The 15,355-nt window shown below is 47.2% G+C and overlaps 1 long non-coding RNA gene across 1 annotated transcript; it reads right to left on the reverse strand.

The window, feature by feature from the left end:
* Positions 1 to 12,673: 12,673 nt before the first annotated feature.
* On the reverse strand, positions 12,674 to 14,963 carry LOC132005629 (uncharacterized). The gene is made up of 3 exons (XR_009400859.1): positions 14,864 to 14,963; positions 14,035 to 14,169; positions 12,674 to 13,076 (listed from the first exon to the last, which is right to left on the reverse strand). It is a non-coding gene; the product is annotated as an uncharacterized LOC132005629 (long non-coding RNA).
* Between the last annotated feature and the right edge of the window lie 392 nt (positions 14,964 to 15,355).

The following is a 15,355-nucleotide window of genomic DNA, read 5'->3' on the forward strand; positions in this document are numbered from 1 at the left end:
GTAGACATTTCTCCATCCAATGTCCACGTGTCTGGTCCCCAGCCAGTCCCGTAGCAGTAACCAGCCCCACCGTGCTTTCTGGCTTCTATTCCTTTCTTCTGTCACTGTCCCTGCTCCTTCAACTCCTGCCTTCTGGGACATTTTTTCAAATTAGCTATCTGCACCCAACTCAGGCTCTGCTTTGGGGAGAATCCAAACTTAGGAAGCATGAGAAACAAAAGATACAGAGCGCAGCCAGGACATACATTTGCAAAGCAACAAATGCCTAGTTTGCTCCAGACTAAGCCAGGTTGTGTGCTGTGTCCTCGGCATCCCCTTACCCCTAGTGGGTGAAGACTTAATTCCCCAGGAGGTGTTATTCCAACATCATGCCCTTGCTTCCTTTTGGCGGTTGGGGGTAGCCTCAAGGAATGATCTAGACATCTTGACAGACAGTTCATCGGCACAAGCACAACTCTCTCTCTTTTTTAAAAAATTAGTTTATTTGACAGAAAGTGACAGAGAGTACAAGCGGCGTGGGGGTGGGGGAGCAGCAGAGGGAGAGGGAGAAGCAGGCTTCCCTTTGAGTAGGTAGCCCAGTGTAGGGCTTGATTCCAGGACCCCAAGGATACAACCTGAGCCAAAGGCAAACGCTTAACCGACTGCGTTACCCAGACACCCACAAGCACAATCCTTGGAGGTAAATTCTCATTGAGCTATGACTACACCAGGAGGTAGGGGCAAGACAGGGAATCATCCTCCTTTGAACCGAAATGGCAAAACCAAAAGCATTCTCAAGAAGAGTTCTTTGAAAGAGGTTTGATGGCATCTTTGATAGTCATTCAACAGACGCATGCCAACTTGGCGCTTCTCATTCTTTTGCTTTGATAGATCAATAAAACAGCCCAACTTTGGGATATGTGAAAGTGATACTTTGTGTTGTTGTTGTTTGGGGTTTTTTGTTGTTGTTGTTTTTTTAACTATCGCAGTATTTCTCAAGGTGTGGCATGCTTTAGGAAGTATAGGGCCATACCTCTTCAGAACCTTGAACCACACAGCAAGACAAAACTTCTTTTCAGTATTCTTCTAATTCCACAGAGACAAGCAAAAAGGTTCAGTTTGGTGCCAATAGGTCTTTCACCCCTTTCCAAAATCCAGTAATCTCTCAATCTCTCTCTCTCACGAAGAGAGAGTAGGCTTCAGGCAGAAAATAGTATCTGGCTAACACTTTATGATTGCTTTATTTTCATGGAGTTAATTTTCAGATTTACTTTTTTTTTTTTTCTAAGAAGAGAAAAGTCAGCGTCCATGTATGGATGTGATATAAGCTTTCTCTTTTGAAAAAGATCATTAAAGCAAAAAAAAAAAAAAAAAAATGGAGTTAATTAAAATACAAGGCAACCAACCATGGTGAAATTTACAAGTGCCATTTGAGAGCCACCTGAGTTTAGGGAACGCTGTTATAAGCCATCACTCCACTTAGGATTTCTGTCTCCCTCAGCCCCCAGTTAGTTCTCTAATTTGGCAATTAAAGTGGAAAACATTCTGTTGAAAGGAAGTCATCAGTCTGGAAAAGGATTCAGAGATTTGTTGTGAACCTGCAAGGTCCCCCCACTTTCTGGAACGCAGTTTCCCTGTCTTTGAAATGGGTGATGGGATGGGTAGATGATCTCCAGGGGCTCTCTCAACTCTGGTGTTCCAGGTTTATGAATGTGGGGGGTCCCCAAGACCTGACCCGCAGCCCAGACTTTTCTCCTAACAAGCTCAAGGTCTAGAACACAGCACATCCCTGATTTAACTCATCCCCTCTCCTGTTCATCTCTCCATGTTGTCACTCTGCTTCCTCCTTGTCCCACCTCCACTGCCCCTCTGGGCTAGTCCTGGCATCCGCCCCCTCTCCTGGACGGAAGCAACAGCTTCCTACCTGCTCTCCTTGCTTCCCCCCCCTTTTCTTCCTGGATACAGACTTCACTGATCACTCCGATGGTGGGACTTCAAAGTAAATCTAGTCACATCAGGACAACACATGAGCTCTTCTCCACACTTGGCCACCTGTCCCACCCTCTGACCTCCTCCGCCTTTCCTCTCCCCGAGCCACCACCATCTCCTTTCTGCCTACCCTTGACCTCACTCTCAATATGTTATCTGGCTAATTCCCTTCTTGGAAGACCCATCTCAGGGGTCACCTCCTCCATGAAGTTTTCCTTGATTAGATTCCCCACAACCAGGCTGAGAGAGGCACTGCTCCCTTCCGAGACTTTGCGTTATCCTGATTTTTGGCTGTTGCCACATGGCATCGTGGTTATCTCTATCTGTAAGTGCCCACTCCCTCATCAGACCACCAAATTCTTCCTATGCTCAGTGTCCATCCGAGACAGGCACAGAATAAGGTGCCCAACCAACGATATGATAAACACATAACTGATTGATCAGCTATTCATCTTATTACTCTGGGAGCCTATGGCTCTGCCGGCAGAGCTCTTCCAAAGGACTCCATGGTCTTCCTCATCACACCTTGGCATTTTCTTCAGAATTACCCAAAGCGGACATGGTTAGTTTATCACCTACATCAATACTGTCTTTCTCAGGAGGCTAGAAGCTTCTGGAGGACGGGGACTGCCTCCTGCTGCACTCCCTTGCTAGGGAAACAGGAATCATGAGTCAAGCTCATGAGTCCAGTGAGACTCAAACTCTTCATAAACATAAACAGAGTATCCTCTAGGGCCCCCTGACATCCCCCTGCTTCTATGTCGTCCCCCTCTGGGTCATACCCATTTCATCGTTCCTGAGCATTTGTCCGGATACCCTCTAGCATGCCATCGCACCAGATACAATTATATACGGAGGAAAGAAATTTCTATTTTGGTCTCAAGAAAATTATGTGATTTTGCTTAAGTTCAATTTTAAAACATGGAATATGACTGAACTTAATGTTAGTACTTAAGAAAAATGTTCACAGTAATTACAGATGAGGATACATATATGCAATTTATTTCAAATTTAGTAATACAAAAAAATTCTGGATCCTAACGTAACTATTTATAACTTGGCCGGGAGAACTCTGAGCATCCCAGTTATTTCGACAGAATAGGTTATTCTTCATGTATCTTATTTAAGCAATAATGCATGACAGAGCGTGAATTATGGTATATTAATTCTCACCTAGCGTGCTATTAGGACTGCATGGACGGCCGAGAGCTGTCAGTGCAACTAGGCATGAATTAATATCTAATAATTCCCCTGCTGAAATGTCTTATTGAGATTATAAGACTTTATTAGGAAAGGTTATTCCTTTAAAAATGTTTTTGTATGCTAATTGGGAGATGGGGGCCCAGCATGGAAAAGACTTCCCTGCTTCTCCCTGCAGCCATTTCTGAAACCACCTCTTTCATGCCCCCAACATGTCACCCTGGTTGATAGGCAAATATCGCCTTTTGGAAGTTTTCTCAGAAGCCTGGCACAGAGGAGCCCCTTAGCAATTGGAAACAGGAACATCAGAGTACCGCTTTGACCAGAAATTCTGTTCAGTAAACTGTGAGGCTTGGCAAACAGAGGAGCTGCCCTCCAAGGTGTTGAGGGAAGATGGGCTATATGCTCTTCCCATGACAGGTGGAGGCCCTTGTGGGCTGTGGGGGACCAGGTAGCATTCAAGTTCAAGGGAAAAGCTTTGGCCACTCCCCTTTCTTTGCGGTATTGACTAACCATCTCCCATTGGGAGGTGGGGTCTAAGTCCCCACATGACCTGTGTGCATGGGAGCCACGTTCCCCTGGCTCACTGGGTTCTAGCTACTTCTTTCTGTTGTTCACATGGGCTATGATCCTTCCTACCTCAGGACTTGAGCACAGGCCGCTGGTAGTCACAGCTGCTCCCCACACTTCCAATGTGCTAACCTGTCCCTGCTTAACAGTCACACACGATTCAGGTTCCTGCCGAAACCAGAGAAGCCACCTCCAATGCCTGCGCGGTAGCCATTCTGGATCATTCTCTGGGCGCCTGGAGGAGGATGCCCCTCCCACCCCCTTCTAGGGCCCCCGTGGCCGTGTGACCTGAATGGGCCAATGAAATAGGAGCAGAAGTGACATGGCCGCCTCCAGGAAGAAACACTGAAACGCATTCCTTTCTCCTGAGATGGCAGGCTGGGCTGAGATAGCGTCTCTGTGACTCAGTTCCTGATTGAGCCCAAGGAGCAGGCCTGCACAAGAGAGACAAATAGGTCCCATAATTAACCCCTGGCATCTGGGGGCTATTTGTTCCACAGCAGGACAGCCCCACACTAGGCAGACACACCCAGCCTCACTGCCACACGTGGTCAGGTCTCTGCAGGACATCACAAACTCGCTGCTTCTGATCACTTACTTATGTGTAATTATCTGTTTCATGTCTGTTTCTCCCATGGGACCAAAAGTTCCATGAGGACCCTAACCATGTCTGCCTGGCTCACCACTGTATCCCCAGCTCCGACGTGTCTTAGATGCTCAATATTTGTTGAACGAATGAAAGAAGGGATGATTCCAATGAACATACAATAACATAAATATAAGCACTTGGGAAACATTAGACAAAACAACAACAACAAAACAAAACAAAACAAAACAAAAATAACAACTCTACCAAGGGTGTAGAGCTCAAAATCTCTGAAAGGCTGGTCAAAAGATTCCTACCAAACCTGCTGTGTGACCTTGAGCGAGAGTCTTCCCCTCTCTGGTTCTTGACTTTCTCATCTGCCAAATGAAGGTAATCTTTTTCAGGACCCTCCATAGGTGGGCTGTGGCTCCATAGACATATGCGTTTATGTATTTATAAAGTACATAAATGCCTTATGTTACGCAGGCTCTTAAACGTGTAATACCATCCACAGGCGTCCTTCTCCAGGCTGACAGCAGCCACCAGCTCTGGACGAGTCTGTTGTCAAACCGAGATGGCGGTTCCCGCTTAGAAAACTCTTTGGGGTGCCTTTCAGCCACGTCTGCTGGACCTACAGCAAAGTCAAGGCGGGGAGAATAAAGCACATTTTCCTAAAGAGGCTATTGAACGTCTCCCCTCCCTTGCGGGGGGTGGGGTGTGTGTGCTTTGTGCAACATAGAAATGAAATGAGGGTCGTAGATAGGATTTTTCGTACATAGATAGGTTGCTGGTGAGGGGGTGCTCCTTGGCATCTGGGGCCCAAGACAGCTTTCCACTCCCCCATGAAACGTTAAGAGTCTTGCAAGCGCAGAACAGAGTCGTTAGTGTATTACAAAATCAACGCCCATCAGCGTTCTGAGCCCCTACATGGTCCCATGCGCAGAAGAGTGTGTTGGAGGAGCAGCTGTGCACATGCACATCCCCACTCTGCTCTGGCATGGTTTTTATAGCCATAATTAAGTTTTGAATGGATCCAGGGGAGCCTTCACAAGGAAACAACCAAGCTAAGGTTGGTAAGGGGCAATGGTCTCTGGGAAGGGGATGGGAAGGTTTCTCCTGCCTCCCAAGGCGGGATTAGTCTGCAGAGGAGTGGCCTTAGGGAGGGGGGCCACCAAGACAATGGGATCCTCAATACATCATTGATGGTCTGACATTTCCAGATTCTCTATCATTATTTTGGATTCACCTAAGACTTCCGGTTTGCCTCTCTGAAGCTGCCTGGTTCTATGTCTGCTCCTTCCAGCACAGACCAAAGGAATCCAAATCCTCTTCCCAGTAAGTCAGGCCAGACACGTCACCCTGCCTCCTTTCTGACTCCTTGCAGAACGCTGGCTCCCAGCTTAGGACAAAGTCAAGGCCTGTCACAGACATCTTCCAATGTCTTCCTAACCCTCGGGGAGCCTCTGGTCCCCCCATGTCAGGGGGGATTTGTCTCTAGTTCCGGTCTTTGCACAAAGTCCCCACCTCAGCCTAGGATGCCTCCTTTCAGACATCAAGCCAGAGGTAATAAACAAGCTGCAGGCATCATTTACCCACAAAACCAGGAGGCCAAGGATTACTACCTGGCAAAGTTGGTTACTTCTTAACAACAATGTCTATGTCTTTCCATGATGTCATCTCCGTAGGAAGAAAACCACCTGTCAGCCAGTCAAGTGGCTTCCCAGGGATACCCGCTCAAAGGAGGAACGATATGAGTCTATGTTGGGAACCATGTGATTGTGGAGACTGAAGAGGGGGACCCATTATAGAGATCAGATTACTGAGGCAGTGGAACAACTAGCCCTGATGGAAGGGATTCAAGGCTCCTCACATCAGGTCCCTGTGATACTTGTTAAAACATCTAATCCCAGGCCCCATGCCAGCCTACTACATCAGACTGTCTAGGGCCGGAACCCAGGCACTTAGAGTTCTGGCAATCTGGAAATGGCAAGTCTGGTCCCTTGTTCTCTCACACACACTCAGCCAACTTGCTTCTGATGAGCCATGAAGGCTAAGAATCTCGGCAGTAAAACTTAATTCCTGCTTTCCCACTCTAGTTTTCCCTTAAAAGGAGGCAGATCTGAGAGCCGATGGACAATACATTAGCCTGGGCAAGTTCAACTGGCAGAGGTGAAAGAGGCCGGTTTTTTAAAAACTCTTCTGCATGGTATTTTTCTGGCGATTAGTGTCGCTGCCACCACTGTCCCATCTCTACTCCCTTGTGCCGAACCCAGGACGTTTCTGAAGCCCTTCTGGAGGGGTCTGCTATCACCAGTCAGATATCACCAATTTGGGGTCAGCCTTGGAGGAAGGGGCCCCGGGGACTATGTCCGTCCCGGTCCCGCCCAGGTTGTGGATCTCAAGTTTTGCCTCCTGGTTGTCCAGAGGTGAAGTTCTCCTGCCCCGGCCTCCTAGGAGGTACCCTTCCCCTCTTGGTAGTAAGCAGCTGGGCCTTCCTTGGCAGCTGCTACAGATTAGTAAATTACAAGTTTGAGATTAAAAAAGAAATGACGAAAGAATAAAACCTTTAGTCTGGCAATTTGAAGTCAGATCGCCACAGTGAACACCTGTTGAGAAAGGCCATTATTAGAGGCTGGAGGTTCTGGGTGAAAAGATCGCTGTGAATTAATTTTGATTGCTTCACAAAACTCTGCATAACAAATGATCTCTGATGCAGGGGGGGGGGGTGTCCAGGGACTTGCATTTGAAGGAGGTGGGGGGAGATTGGGTTTCCAGCAAGGTAATAGAACCTCTACCGCGATATTAAAATCCACCATTGGCTGCACTTGTCTGTTATGCTTCTGTTTAAACAGATTGTGCATGCTAAGGTTACCGTGTATTATGTGCTTCTGGGGAAAAAAGAGAAACAATTGATATCAAAATCTTTTTAAAAAGGTTAGTTGAGAAAGCATGAGGTCAGAGACTCATGACTCCCAAATTGTTAAATCATTTATTTACGTCTGTGTCTATGTAAATGGAGACTTGGGTGTGCTCTTGGTGATTTAAACAGCCTTTGTTTTATTTTTTAACTGTGTACACACACACACACACACACACACAACCACACATTCATAACTTTTTTGTGCAAGGGAAGACTAGACTAAAAGATGTGTTAATAAACGGATTCACTTGCAGTTAGGTGCCCTTTGTAAATGTCATCAGAAATGAGAAAAAGTTAAGCATTCGAGATCACGGGGCATAGTGCAATAGATGGGGGCTGGATATACTGCATATTAAGTAGTTTCATTCTTTCCTGGAAAGAAAGAGACTCCAACTAAAATATGCCGGCGTCCTACCTGTCTGTCAGCCCCTGATTAAATCTAAAAGCAGGCATCCCATCTGTTTGCCCAAATGAAAAGTGTAATATTCTACTAACTACTTTCTATTACCGCTCAACTTAAGAGTTTCCTGCGAAATGATCCTCGGTTCATTTGAAGTTTATTTGGCACACAAAAGGAAGCTCTAGAAGGCTTTATGCTTTTAAGCTAATAAGCAATATACCCAGCTGACTCTGTGGCTGAATTTTCAACACTGGGCCATTAATAGAACATGAATTTTCATAGTCGGAGACGTCCACCCATCATGAGATGTAAACTCTAAAAATATCGTGAGAGCAGTGGACAACTAGGAGTATAAGGCAAAATCCTACTACTTTGTTCCCTCCAGTGAGGATCTTTCTAAGAGAGTGGAGAAGTTCTGTAAAAGCACGTTGGATTATGAAACAATAGTTTGTCCAACAATCATATCATTTTACCAAAACTAAAATTTGTTCCTTCAAAATGTGTTGGGACTTAGCCTCCGAAGTCTGAGTACAGACACCTGCATGAGCTTCTCACCCCAAAACCCCCAAGGAGAGCCACTCTCACAAAGTCTGAAGATGCTTCTGGTCCTTGTCTTTGTTTCTAGTTTATCCAGAAGACTGGGGAAGCCTTGCTGTGAGCAAAAGCTTCTTGAGTTCCTGCAAATGCTCTCTCCCCAGGAGCAAACGCTTTTAAAAAGAATTCCAATTTCTGCATGATTTGGGAAGTCTTTGGGGGGTTCCTTTGAGATATTAGATAATTGAATATAGCTTTCTCCCATTGAAAAAAAAAAATCACACATCCAAGGACAGCCCCCAAACTCCCAAGATCCCTTAGCGCACTAGTCAATTTTATGACAAAATTAATCTGGAACGTGACTTATGGAGCCCCAGAGGGAAGTCACTGGGGCCGGTAAATATGTAAACATGGCTTTTTCGGTTTCCGTTTCGCATGAATACAAAATAAACTGCGGCCCTCCGCACGCTGGAAAGTTCTTCTTTAAAGTTAATAAAATCTGTCAACTTCCATAAAGGCTGAGAGGAAGGGGGTCCACAGGTGCAGGCGCTCGGGCTCGGGCTCGGGCAGTCGGGGCAGCTAATAAAATGCCCTGGACACCGCGCGCCTCCTTCCCCATCAATTCTCATCAAGCGTTATTAGAGTCATCTGTCGCCTCGGAGGTGCGTCCCCCGCGCTCGCCCCGCAGAAGCGACAATGACATTTGGCCGCGCTGCAGGTGCGGCTGTGTGTGGCCGCGCGGGCCTGAGTGGGGCGGCCTTTGTGACGCTTGGGTCCTTTGATCTGGGCCACAAAGGGCCTCAGAGCTGCAGCCCCCTGCTTTCTGCTGGCGGCACCGCCCGGGCAGGGGAGGGGCGGGCTGGGGGTGGGGGTGGGGGCAAGGAGGAGGGCGGGGGCGGGGAGAGAGGGAGGGGGGATGGACCTCGGGAGGGGGTGATCCATAATATTTATTTCAACAATAGCTTCAAATCTTTTTAAACATCATAAGAACACGGCTCATTAAGCCCACAACAGCCTTGAAATTGTGTTATAAAACCGCAAAACAGAAATCAATACATTTGCTAGAAAGGAGGTAATGAAATATATTGAGTTGCCTGAGAAGTGGTTTGTATGAATCATAATATTATTATGTGCGCATCAATCCCATTTCCAATACTTAAAGTTAACCAGCTAGCGAAGAGCGCGCCCTGAACCCTCGTTAAACAGGCTCTCCCCCGGTTACTTGCCAGGCCGGCGCATCCTATAAATAACCAGGGGAGAGGATCAATGCTGCGCACCCCAGAGCTTCAGCTGCTGCAGCCCTGTGGCCCTGCCTGATCAATACGGGCTCACAATGGCCGGGAGAGCGCCGGGGGCTCCTGCCTGCCCGGAGCCCCATGGCGGGCTTCTAGCTAGGGTTTGGCCAGCTGCTCAGGCTAGCCAGGCCAGAAATGGCAGCTTCCCTCCCCAGCCTCGGGGCTGGGGCGGGGGGCGCCCGGGAGAAGGATCCAGGATCCAAACTCCACCCTGGTGTGTGCCAGTCTGAGGACCCCTGTCTCTGAAGGGAGCACCCCAGTAACCACCCCCATGAGCAATCTGATTCTTTCCTCATCGCTTTGCTTTTCCCTATGGATGTTGTTTTCTTTCTTCCCCTGCTGTCGGTGAATTAAAACTGGATGCATTTTTCTCCTTCTCCTTCCGGATACATTTTGGGAAAAGAGGACCTGATTCTGTGATGTATGGAAGCAAAAAATCAGGGACAGATCCCAGTTTTCCAGGGGTCTAAGGTTTGTGCAACCTGAGGGCCCTTGTGGAGAAGAGCTCTCTTAACTTTTTGCCCATTTTATAGAAATAGGTGAGCGCGTTGCCAAGGCCCCTTCTGGACTTGGAGAGGCCTGAGAGGTGGGAGCCCCTAACTGAAGCGTCGAAGCTTCCGGAAGAGTCTGACCCAGAGGAAAGCCAGGGCCCTGAAATCATCTGACCCTCACATTTCCACGCTGCCTCCACCTTCTGGAACGTAAGCCCCCCCCCCCCCCCCCCCACCAGGACTCTGGCCTTGCCTGACTTTCTTCCCTTGGTGTCTTCAGAGCAAAGATCCTGGTACGTAACAGGGGCCCTGTGAATAGGGGGATCCGGAAGTGGTCTGCCCTGTGGAGTCCGCCATGGAGCGGTGGGCTCCTGTCTCAGTCTCCTCCCTGAGGTTGCCCCGTGGCCCTCGCGCCGGGCATTTGGAATTTGGACCCACGTTCCAACAAGGGCGTGTTGACTCCCAGAGCATTTTCAAGTGGTCAGTAAAACATGTATGGCCCCATGTAAATGTATCCGCAGGCACAGATGCAAAGCTTCGCACCTGAACCAATGTACACACTCGGCCGGATTATGAAGGCACAACTCCTCAGAGGATCTGAGTTTTGGGAAAGACCCTGCCTCAGTAGATACTAGCAGAGCAGAGCCTAAGGGCTCAGAGCAGCGATTCTCCACCTGGGGTGATGTTGTCCCTCCAACCAGGGGACCTTGGCACCATCTTGAAAGCATGTTTGATCGTTATGACCTGGGGAGAGGAGAGGATAGGAGGGCAGGGAACAAGTGATGCTGTGGCTTCTAGTAGGTAGAAGTTGGGCTGCTGCTAAACATTCCATAAGGCACAGGACAGCCGCACGACACAGGATTGTCCAACCCCAAATGACCATGGGGCCAAGGCTGCACCAAGGCCTTCTGGCTAGAATTAACAGTGCTGTTTCAATCACAGTGCCTAGGAGAAGGGGGATAGGGAACGTGAGAGCCCATGCCCCTCTCTTGATATTATGGCTGGGAAACAGGGCTTCATTCCAGCCACCCACTCGGCAACCACTGACTGCCATTGTCTGCAGTGCTGCTATAGCTCTGGGCCTTTGCTCCAGGGTCCCTGGAAGACAAGATCTCCTTCTGACTTCTTCCAACACACCAACCATTCACCCTCTCACAGAAGGTGGGCTGTCTCAGCTCCTGCCTGGCTTCCAACGTACCTGACCCATCAGAAGGGCTTAACCAACAAATCATCAATCTTGAAATCAGTGGCATCATTTCTGCTCTCCACACCCCCCAACCATGCATACCCAACACACTCCTCACACCCCTCCCCAAACCTCCAACACCCCTCCCACACAAGTCCCCTCCCCTTGTCCCCACCACGGATCCCACAACACACCTGACCTCGGAAGCTACTTGGATAACCAAATGTGCCTACATTTCAGAATCTAAAAGATGGGTGACAATAATTTCCCCCACAAAATCCCACCTCCCCCCATCTCGATCTGATTCCCTGTCCCTGTTTCCTTTTTTCCCCTCCCCCACTGCCTATTGTCTCGTGCTTATCCCAGAATTGATCATTCTGACCATCTTGGCCATTTGTAGACACAGACTTTACATTGACCCAAATTTCTGCTTTTGCTGGCCAGAAGAGATCAGTGGTCACATGAAACAGCACAAATGTGATTTTCTTTGTTTGGAGAGGGGGAGTGTCATCTCTACTACATAATCCCAATTATGCACAATTAGCTGACTCAGGCCACCACTGGCCACTTATTGACTAGACAGATGGTCACCCAGGCTATGATTTTTGTCATCGCAGAAACTAAAAACCAGTTTCATTTGGGTACAGCGAACTAGGAAGTGGCCTCGTATCTTCTAGTTCCCCTGATAGACACAGAGAATCTGATAATTTGAAGAACCACACTAAAAAGTAATCTGTTCTGTAGTTTTCAGGTTAAAAAAAAAATGTTTTTGAAAATTAAATTGTTTTCGCTTCCAGGACGTGCCTGGGGAACGAGACTAAAAAAAGAAAAATCCTGCATAACAATATTTTCCATATTGTCAGGCTCAGAAATGCCTAAGAGAAATTAACCCAGATGACTGAATTGTCAAACTTCAGAGAAGGATGAAATTTAGGGAGAACAACAACAGAATTGCCCAGTCCCAAACATATTAAACTCACTTAAACAAAATAACTCAATCATCCTTTAAGTTAGGATTTGCCATAATTCAGTCATGGTTTATGAAACCAATGTTGAGTAAGAACGTCAAAATGATTTCTTTCTCTGGACAGTTTTTGGGGGCTTTGTTTATAAACACAGAGATTCCACCGTAAAATGTACTTTTTTTTTTTTTTAAGCCAAGCACGCCAGACATTAAGAGTTTCTCCAAAATGTCAAGCAATTTATTCTTGTTTACTATGTGTATGATCTACAGGATGTCCATAATGTCTGGAAACATAGGTGGATATAAATAATGTGGTCAAGAACTAGTAACTCTATTTCCAGACTTTATAGACATCACCGTCCATATCCTTTATCATCACTGTCTGGTAGACAGTACAAATGAGAAGCTACTTAATATTTCTTAAGTGATGCAAATATGTGTTCCACTTAAAGGTGAATAGATCCTTCTTTACATAATAATGTACTCCATGCGTGTAAATTTTTTGAAGGACAGGTCAACATTTATTTTTTTTTAAATATTTTATTTATTTTGACAGCAAGAGATCACAAGTAGGCAGAGAAAGAAGGGGAAGCAGGCGCCCCGCTGAGCAGAGAGCCCGACGCAGGACCCGATCCCAGGACCCTGAGATCATGACCTGAGCTGAAGGCAGAGGCTTTAACCCACTGAGCCACCCAGGCGCCCAACATTTAAATGAATACTATTGAAGGTGGCTTTGTAAGGTGTGGAATCTTTTTGAAAAGTGAATTTACCAGTTTTCGAAGTAGAGGTTGGCATAGAATACAATGATAAGACACGGAGCATGACGGCGATGAGGGGGCCTTCTGTGTCCCCAGAGCTGTCACAGAGTGGGCATTTTGCCAGCTGCCTTCCACTGTTGATCTTAATGGAAGCCTCTTCCAGCTCTCCTGCCCAGATCCAAACACAGCCTTAGGCTCATACACCTAATACAGTGAAAAATCCTGGTTTTACTTATTTCCTGGGTGTGAATAAAATGTGCTATTGCAGGAAGAACCTAGAAAATGGGCAAAAAATGTCCGTCCCTGTGTTCCACTCCCAGCTCTTTCAAATAATGAGCTCTGTGGGTCCTTGTTTGCATCGCTTGCCCTTGGTTTACTTATAGTATCAAGCAAAATTATTCTGGGGTTAAAAAGGCTAGAATTGTAGTATCATCAACTCTGCGGATAAGGAGGCTCCCTTCGCTTTAATGAAGAATCCAACTCACAGGTCTCATGGTCCATGTAATAAAACAGTGTCACCCACAGCCTGACGGCCAAGTCCACTGGGAGGCCCGGTTGCACTGACAGGAATTACGTGAAAGAAATCTTAGGTGCCAATTCCAATACTCTTACTTAGAACTGAAAAATTAGGGGTGCCTGCTGGCTCAATCAGTGGAGCATGTGACCCTTGATTTGGGGATTGTGAATTCAAGCCCCGTTTTGAACATAGAGCCTTCTCAAAATGAATGAATTAATTTTTAAAAAAAAAGAAAAGAAAAAAAAAAGGAAAGGTCAGTTTGAACCCAGGCATGATAACTTAGGCTACCACTCTGGGTAAGATCCTGGTAAGAACCCACCAGGATTCTAATTCTCAAGGGCAACTCCGGTATTCTATTCATGGCTATTGCTGTGGTTTCCAGCAGGCGGACAGATGCCGCCGAAGTGTTGGCTCACTCAAAGATCTAACTGTTGGAAATATCAGTCAAGACCTGACCTGAGGGCTTTGACTTGAGTTGAAAAATATTGGTAGGGATTGTGCAGTAGGAGGTGAAGTTCATTCCTTTCCCCCTCCCATCTGACTACCTACCCCTCCCTCCACTCCCTGCTCCCAGACCCATTCCAATCCGAAGGCTTTGAACCCTGGGTTCAGCTGAGGATGAACACATCCCCTTTGTCGCATCACCTGTGTTTACATGCGTCTCCATGGCACATGCGTGTGGATGCGCGTTCTGTGTCGCCACGTGCATGTTTGGGTGCATTTGTGTCTGCAGGTGTGTATCTCTTGCCAGCCAGGAGTGTCCTTCCACAGCTTGCGAATCTGGAAAACAGCGGCTGTATCACTTTCAGCAGTCGAAGCAATATTTTAATGGCAGATTACAAAGAAAATGAGTAGTCGGAAACCACAGGTTGCCGACCAAGAGCAGAAAAATGAAAGACCGTACATCACCTACAACAGAGAGACCCGAGAATTGACTTCCCATCCATCTCTTTTATTCCTGTACTTCTTTTATAGCCAACAACGTCTCCTCCAGCCCATGATTGCTTATTTTAAATTGTCTTCCAGTCTCGAGGCTCTGTCTTTCCTATCCCCACCTCCCCCCCGCCGCCCCTTCTCCCAGGCCTCCCAAATGATACAGTCTGGCTGATGTAGCCGATTTAGAGCCCGGAGCTGCTGCTTGTCTTGTAGCCAACGCCGCGCAGAGAAGAGGAGGGAAGATGTCTTCCTCCTGGAGGATGAGTTGCCGGCAAGTGAAACTCCCCTGTCCCCCTCTCCGCAGCTCTGAGGCTCCGCAGATGAATCACATAAATTACTGCAGGAGGCAAAGTTACCAACAAGCGCAGCACACGGAAATGATCTCGGTCTGTCGCGCGCATCGATCTCCAGGCGCGAACCACTGACCTTGGTCTCTGCTCGCCCGCTCTAAATTCTGAGTCCGTGTTAACTAAAGATCGCATTTCCATTGTTACGGCTCAGAAAGTGATTCCTGACCCGCCTGTGGTGTATCTCTTACCGAGCCCCTGCTTGGGAAGGTTTTTTTCTGTTTAATCTTTGGGATATCCGAGCCACAATTCCAAACATTTCCAAGTGAGACCTCTCTCCCATTCACAGTAAACCCCAGAAAGAATGTGGGCTGAGGAAAAGGAGCAGCAAACATTCCCTTTGTTCTGCATTGAACCGATGGCAGTTGGATCATCTGTGATGTGTCATAACAAATTGTCTCTACTCCAATTGTCTCTGTGAAGGTCGGGTAAAGTCCCAAAGATCGCAATCGGGATGAAAGGGACGTACGCATTTCTCAACAGAAGGGAAGTGGGGGCGGTTTCAGGGATTTGGCTTACTAAATGTGGAATTCCTCCGCAAGTGCACATGTTCCAAAAGCTGCAAAGGAGAAAAACCTTCATTCAGGGAAAGGCTCAGAGAAGTGGATTCCGAAGATCCACATGGAACTAAATAACTCTTTCTAGATTAGCTAAATTCCTTCTCTTCCTTAGAAAATGTTTTC

The sequence above is a fragment of the Mustela nigripes genome, chromosome 17, assembly GCF_022355385.1.
Source record: "Mustela nigripes isolate SB6536 chromosome 17, MUSNIG.SB6536, whole genome shotgun sequence".
In the NCBI taxonomy this organism is placed as follows: domain Eukaryota; kingdom Metazoa; phylum Chordata; class Mammalia; order Carnivora; family Mustelidae; genus Mustela; species Mustela nigripes.